The 7,985-nt window shown below is 36.3% G+C and overlaps 1 long non-coding RNA gene across 1 annotated transcript in view; it reads right to left on the bottom strand.

Moving 5' to 3' along the window:
- Positions 1-331: 331 nt before the first annotated feature.
- Positions 332-7,985, bottom strand: part of LOC118147902 (uncharacterized) — a 122,717-nt gene continuing 115,063 nt past the window's right edge. The window contains exon 3 of the long non-coding RNA XR_004734605.2: positions 332-458. This is a non-coding gene — a long non-coding RNA (uncharacterized LOC118147902). The remainder of the gene's footprint in view (positions 459-7,985) is intronic.

Raw genomic sequence — 7,985 nt, 5'->3', positions numbered from 1 at the left:
AATAGTTTCTTAACATGACTCACAAAAAGAAATTTCAAAAAGCAAGAGCAAGAAAGCAGAGAGAAATAGAGGGAAAGAGAGAGAGTTTTTTTTTTTTTTTAACTTTCATGCATTCCAGATTAGACATTTACTAGGTTGCTTCCCCATAGAATCATTTGTGGTTATATAACAGTCCGAATGTCCAGTCTGCCCTCACAATCACTAAATTAGAATTTCTGATAGTGGTGGTAGGGTAGAGAAAATAGCTTCAGTAGTGTTTAAATATGCCCAGATGACATCAGTGATGTCTTAGTCAGTTTGGGCTGCCAAAACAAATATATCACAAACTGGGTGGCTTAAAAAAAACATTTATTTCTCACCATTATGGAGGCTGGGAAGTCTAAGTTCAAGTTGCTGGCAGATCTGGTAGCTGGTGAGGCAAGATTCTTGGTTTGTTTTCTTGTTCTATCTTCACATGGCTGAGAGGAGAGAAAGAGGAAGTGGGCTTTCTTATGTCCGTTTTTATAAGGACATTAATCCCATTCATGAGGGCTTTACTCATGACCCAATCTCCTCCCAAAGGACCCACATCCAAATACCATCATCGTGGGGATTAGGCATCAACATATAAATTTGAGGACACAAACTCCCATTCTACAGCAAATGTGCAGCCAAGTTTGAAAATCACTACACAGCAGAAGAGTTTCACCTTTACTCCAATTTCTCCAGATTCTCTGACTCAAGGCTTTGAAACAGACTCCAGAATGTGACCAGAAAGAGCAGCTTGGCTGAATGTGCACATGAGACACAGAAAAAGAGTATCATAGCTGTGATGAGTCATTTTTGTTGTGTTTCAAAATCCAATTCTCAGCACTGAATTTCATTTGATTAGCTCAACACAGTCAAGGTGAGGGCAGCTTAAGTGTGTTGGTCTCCCTCGGGTTTCCCTGATCAAATTTCTGGCTCGTTCTCTCTTTCTTCACTGTTTCCTATTCCAGATAGTGGCTTTTCCTTCTCCTGATGACATGCGTTTATGCCTCCATGATTAGAGGTATAACATTTCATTTGCACCTGGTCATTTCACCTTGTTTTATGATGAGCAGGTTTATAAAAACCTACCCATGAAAGCTGAGAGGGAGCTGAGAGGCCAAAGAAAGAGGCTGACAAATCCAGTTTCTCAGAAAGAAAATATTTAAGGGGGACTTACAAACAAAAGCAATGTCTAGGCAACTGAAGATGGTAAATCTCAGCTCCAGCCCTCAAAAAATGTTCATTTCTGTAAAAGTTTTTAGCATAAAACATATAAAGCTGGTCACATCCCAGACTCTCTTGCTACTGAGGAAGTTAGATAAGCATCTTTCTGAGGGATGATTCATGCTACAGGCACTGTTTTAAGACCCTGCTGCAGAACAGCTTGGTAAGCAGGAGTCAAATGTCTGTCGTCATTGTGGTTTCTTTTCATGAAGGTGTCACTCTTGCCATGCCACAGACTGCTTTCCTGCACAGCTGCCTGGGGATGAGGTGAATGTATTTTTTCCCTCTGTCTTTCTTTCCCTCCCTTTCTTCATCTCTTCTCCTCAGCATTTCACAAACTATGTTTAAATAATTCAGTTTAATGTGAGATGTTAAAAGATATATTGAAAAAGAGGGCTACCACAACCAAATACCTTTTAAAAAATACTATATCCTCTGTCCAACATCTGCAGCATGTATTAGCATGTGAAAGACAGGGTGATGTTCTCCAATGACATAAGTTGATTTACATTAAATTATCCATATATATACTTTTAGGAATATTTTTGGGGGTGGTGAGAGCAAGATGAACACTTCTTATAAAAAGCTTTAGTCTGTGCTGTCACAGAGTAGGAAATAGTTATTTACTGATAATTATATGAAATATATCAATATACTTCTTTCTTCTGCCTGATGCAGTTTAGTGTCATTTAAAATGTGAAGCTCCTTAAATTCAAAATCCTAATCCAAACTGCATCATAGACTTAGAATCACATTAAAATTTGACAAGCATAGTTTTAAATATGCACATATTCATATTCAGGCCTGGCATGGTGGCTTATGTCTGTAATCCCAGCAATTTGGAAGGCCAAGGTGGGCAGATCACTTGACCCCACAAGTTTCAGACTAGCCTGGGTAACATAGCCAAAACTCATCTCTACTAACATTCAAAATAATTAGCTGGGTATGATGGATCATGCCTTTAGTCCCAGCTACTTGGGGGCCTGAGGCAGGAGAATCACTTCGGCCTGGGAGGTCCAGGCTGCAGTGAGCCATAATCATGCCACTGCACTCTGGACTGAGCAATAAAGGGAGACCCTGTCTCAAAAAAAATCATATTCCAAATTCAGTGAACACCTACCACTTTTCAGGCACTTGTATATATGTCATCTTATTGATTCTTTACATCAACCATGTAAGTTATTATTCTCATATGAGGAGAAGACAAAAAAACACAAGGAAATGGAAGTATTTGTCTAAAGCAGAATTTTTGGCCTTGACGCTGTTGATATTTTGGGGCAGATAATTCTTTGTTGTTGAGGAGCCTAGGATGTTTAGCTGCATTCCTAGCCTCTACCACGGCATGATAGTAGTGTCCCCCCACCCCCACTTTTTGTGACAATGAACAGATCTCTATGCATTGTTATATGTGCTTTGTGGAGCACAAGTACCCAATCAGTTGAGAACCATTGGTCTAAACCCATGCAACAAATAAAATGCCAAAGTCAGTGCTTTTAGTTTCCTTTCTAGATATTTATCTACTTTTCAAAGACAATGCCCTTATGGGTCTAGACCCATCATGCATAATCATCTGCCAACCCTTTGCTAAAATGTCATTAACTTTATGCAATATCTCTTACTGGCCCAGCCAGTATAAATGACCTGAGACTGAGTTCCATTCTCATGTAAAACTTGATATGGGCCAGAGGAACAAATGGGAGCCACAGGCTCTTGTCTTGAAAAATATGCTGTAGGGATGTAAACTAGAATGTCCAAATGAATCCTTGTTGCTGCTAAAACAGATGGTGGGTCTGCAATTTTGTTTCTGGATATACAGCATGACACTATTACTGGAGCTCCACATTGTGGTAACCTCCCAGAGTATGTGCCATTTTGCAATCTGGCATCTAGTTTCTTTATCATTATTAAATCGTTTGCACACAATGAGATGATTATTAGATTTTTCTTTGTCTCTGGCATTTGGTTTTTCCCTTCTAAATGTTAGCCAGATTTCTGTTTCAGAAATTCTTTTTTTTTTTTTTTCTCCTATCAGTTATGGGATTTCTCCTAGACCTGTAATCTCATTTCGGGTCAATCTCCCTAATTTTATCACCTACATTGTCTTCATTGACCTTTTTAAAGTCTTACATCTCTTTAGCCCCTTGGGAACTTAATGCTTGTTCCTGGTGTTTCTTCCCATTCTCCTTTATACACAGAGGATCCGTAGATTATTGTTTTCTACACAAAGGTTTTGTTCTGTCAATAAAGTACCCCCTTCCTGCTTTTAAAGAATCTGAATGCCCAACTACTATCATCCCTCATCAGATAAAACTCATCTTAACATTTGAATCTACAGGCAGATAGATAGATAGATAGATAGATAGATAGATAGATAGATAGATAGATAGATAATTTTTTCTTAAAATGAAAAATAAATTCTCAGCTGATATTTCCTTCCAGGTAGTTTTCCTAGAAAAAGGTAGAAAATTTCTGTTCAATCTCTTCTTGACACTGAATTTCAGAAGACACCAAAAGTAGGGCCAAAATCTCTGAGTTGACTATGATGTGTTTTGCCCCAAGGCTAAGTTGTGCCAAGTCCAGGAAATGAAAAGCAAAGATGTGCCTTTCAATTCTCTTGCTCTCAGTAGCTTTCCAGGAGGGCCAGAAGTGTTCTGCAGCCCCGGAGCCAAATTGCCTAAGGATGAAAGATTCCCACTTGGCATAACAGGGAGGCTTGCTCCTTTTCAACCTCTTTGCTCAAGTTCACAGGGACTGGAGATTCTTTCCTTTTAATCTAGAGGAAAAAACCCTCAAAATAGAAAAGGCTTCAATATTTAACTCCCAGCTAGACAGAAGAAGGTGATCTTTTATCAAATATTATTTGAGAGGTTTAGAGTGTTTCTCCACACTCCATAATCACTTTAAAAATCTCCCCCAGCTACCTGTACTTATCTTCTTAAAGATTGATTTCTTCTTTTAAACATGCCTTTGGTCTAAAAAATTCACTGCTGGAGTGAAAATATATCTTACTGGTACAATCTTTAAACAACCATAATATTTTAGAGTAGTATTTTCTAAAACTTTATTATAAAAAGTAGTTATTTTAGTAAAAAGGACAAAGGTCATTCTTAAACTGCTAAAAATACACCTTCACCCTTCTCTCTTCCAGACCTGCTCCATAAGAATTGCCAAGTGGGCTTCTCCATTCCTATGGATCAATGTATTTTTAAAAATCCTCTAAGGCCTTGAAATGTATCACCAGATTTGAGATTTGCTATTTGGAAAATTCTAGGCCTGGAACCAAAACTCTGGAACAGAGAATGGAACTCCAGTACTACGGGGCCAAAGGAGGGGATTTGGTAATTTGCTGATTTCAGCATTTGCCTGGCACTGTGCCTGGCACATTGTTAGATATTTAATTAATAATATCTGTTGGACAAATAATAGCACTAAAACAATATGATCAACAGTAACAGGAGCATATGTTACTTATTTAGGTTAAGGAATAGGAGCAGACCTTTATAGATTATATTATTTTATGTCATTCCTACAATGCTTTTTTCCCCCCCAGGAAAACAATATTACTGATATTCATGTTATAGTGTATAAATTAAGGCTCAAAAAAATTACCTGACTATGAGTCTACTTAACCCAAGCCTGTCTTATCTCCAAACTGTGTGCTCTTGCCAGCATACTCTATCGCTTCTCTGTCCCTCCCTTACACAAATATTTGTTGAATACCCAGTATGTGTTAGGAATTGTTCTAGGTGCTGGGGCTATACAGATATACAATTAAAAGGAGGCAAATAATCTGTCTTATGAAACTTAAATTCTTATATAAACAGACAGAAAATACCCATTATACATTATATATGTACATATAGTACCCATTATATATTATATATGTACATCTATTATATTAATATATAATAAAATACCTGTTATACTATATATATATATATAATGTATAATGAGTATTTTCTGTCTATATTTAATTAATATAATATATGGTCTGGGTAATATTGGCTTTGCTGCCCAATGAAAGAATGGACTCTGTTTGGCTAAAGTTAATCAGTGCATGCTATCTTCCTGTGGTGGGAGCCGTAATGACTTCAAAAATGAGACACATATTATAAACAAGAGTAGACTAATTGAAAGTGATGCTCGCCTTCATGAGCTTTTTGAACCACTAGATTAAGCTTCACCTGAAGCCTGACATATATTTGAACTACTGCTTTACAGGGATTATCAATTTCTTTTTTGCTTAAGCAAGTTTGAGCAGTGTTTTCTGTTGCTTATAGCAGAAAGAATCCTGATACAGATGATAGAACTGATTCTGAAGTTCCTTTCAGCCCTAAAGCATAGCGCCTCCATTTATGTCTTCTGATTGAGGATTATTTGGAATTAAACACAAAATAAATTCAGAAGGGCTGCCAGAGACAGATCAAGAGTACTCCAGAGAGATACGGCCAAGGTGAAGAAACCTTGGCAGAAAGGCTCTCTTAAGGCATATTCATCTGGGGAGAACTGATTTATGTTAGGCTCCTGTCCACAATATTTTACAACTGTAGTGGCCAGTAAATAAAAAGAAATTGTTTCTGTCAGCTTACCACCTCTCTTATCATGAATGGAAGAAGTTGAAGTGCTCAATCTTCTAAAAATTATATAAAGGTCAACCAGGACTCCCATTCTACCTTCCCCCTAGAGGAAAATGATTTTGCATTTTCAAACTGTAATGTAGCATCATGTTACCATCTAAATAGATTTAGTAATGCCTATGTTTCTAATAATTTTTAAAATATGCTTTGGCAATACTTCACAATGATGTCTGCATTTTAAATGCGAAAATATTAAAATGTATTATATATTTGATTGAGTCATATCATACAACTGGTGGATAGTAGGCGCTTGTCTTTGACTATTAATGACACTAAAGCACAAAACTTCAGAAAACACTGTCAAAGATATACACTTATATATATATGTGTGTGTATATACAGATACACTAGAGATGTTTCATTTTCTCATTTTAGATGCAGACTTTTAATTTTTTTATTAAGAAGATCATAGCTAGCTAATGATCAGCTCTCTTCAAAGCTGATCATTAGCTAGCTGCCTAAATTCAATTTATATTTTTTGAATTGAATAAAATCAAATTCTGGTTAATTCTGGTTACTAAGTTATTTCTCTTAGTTTATAAAGAATTATCTGAAAACCTGGAAAAAGTAACACATGGGATAGTGAAATGTACAATTGTTACATGTGGTGCTTAAGAATAATTCTGAAACCTGTTTTCAATTTCTCATTCTTTCACTTACTAGCTGTATGACTGAAGACAAGCCATTTCTTCCCTCTGTGTCACATTTACTCTATTTCTAAAGTAGGAATGATGATAATAGTACTACAAAGGGTTATTTTGAGGACAAAATATGTGTTAATACATGTAAATCCTTGGATCAGAAACAGGTACAACTATTGCTATTTTGGTTCCTAATACCACATTTCCATTTGTGGTGGGTTTTTATGAATTTACTTCAGTTAGATAAAATACAATTGTGAAAAAAAAAAAAAAAACCTAAGACTCATACAGTTGTATGTAGAAATTTAAAAAAAAATCATGAGCCTTATTGTCCCAAAGGGAAATAACAGAAATAATGAAGGGGAAGCAGAATTTGAAGAGCAAATATTAAAGTATAATATGGCCATTTATGTAACTTTAGATAAATATCACTTCTGGCCAGGCATGGTGTCTTACACCTGTAATCCCAGCACTCTGGGAGGCCAAGCAAGTGGATCACCTGAAGTTAAGAGTTCAAGATAAATATTGGTTCATACTGTTTGCCCACTTTTTAATGGAATTATTATTATTATTTTCTTGCTGATTTGTTCCAGCTTGTTATAGATTCTGCATATTAGTCTTTAGCCAGAAGTACAGCTTGCAAATATTTTCTCCCATCCTGTAGGTTACCTGTTTACTCTGCTGATTATTTCTTTTGCTGTACAGAAGCTGTTCCATTTAATTAGGTCCCATTCTTTGTTTTTGTTTATGCTGCATGTGCTTTTGGGGTCTTATTCATAAGCGCTTTGCCTAGGCCAATGTCCAGGAGAGTTTTTCCTAAGTTTTCTTCTAGAATTTCTATGGGTTTGGGTCTTGGACTTAAATCTTAATCTATCTTGAGTAAATATTTGTATATAGTGAGAGATGAGATACTACCTTACCCCAGCCCAAATGGCCATTATTAAAAAATCAAAACACAGTAGATGTTAGTTCAGATCTAGTAAAAAGGGTGTGCTTACATGCTATTATAGGGATGTAAATTAGTACAACCTCTTTGGGAAACAGTATGGAGATTTCTGAAATAATTAAAATTAAATAGACCATTCAATTCAACAATACCACTACTGGGTATTTACCCAAAGGAAAAGAACTTACTATATCTGCATGCATATGTTTATCACAGCATAATTTATAATTGCAAAGATATAGAATCAACCTAAGTGCCCATCAACTGATGAGTAGATAAAGAAAATGTGGTATATACATATACTGTGGAATACTACACAGCCATATAAAAATAATGAAATAACGTCTTTTGCAGCAACTTGAATGGAACTGGAAGCCATTACTCTAGGGAAGTAACTCAGGAACAAAAACTGAAATACCAGGTGTTCTCACTTACAAGTGGAAGCTAATCTATGGGTATGCAGAGGCATAGAGAGTGGTAATAACGGACATTGGAGACTCAGAAATTGAGAGGGAGAAGAGACAGGAG

The sequence above is a fragment of the Callithrix jacchus genome, chromosome 15, assembly GCF_049354715.1.
Source record: "Callithrix jacchus isolate 240 chromosome 15, calJac240_pri, whole genome shotgun sequence".
Taxonomy (NCBI): Eukaryota; Metazoa; Chordata; class Mammalia; order Primates; family Cebidae; genus Callithrix; species Callithrix jacchus.
The sequence above is the reverse complement of the archived record's forward strand: the minus strand, read 5'-3'. Positions and strand labels throughout refer to the sequence as shown.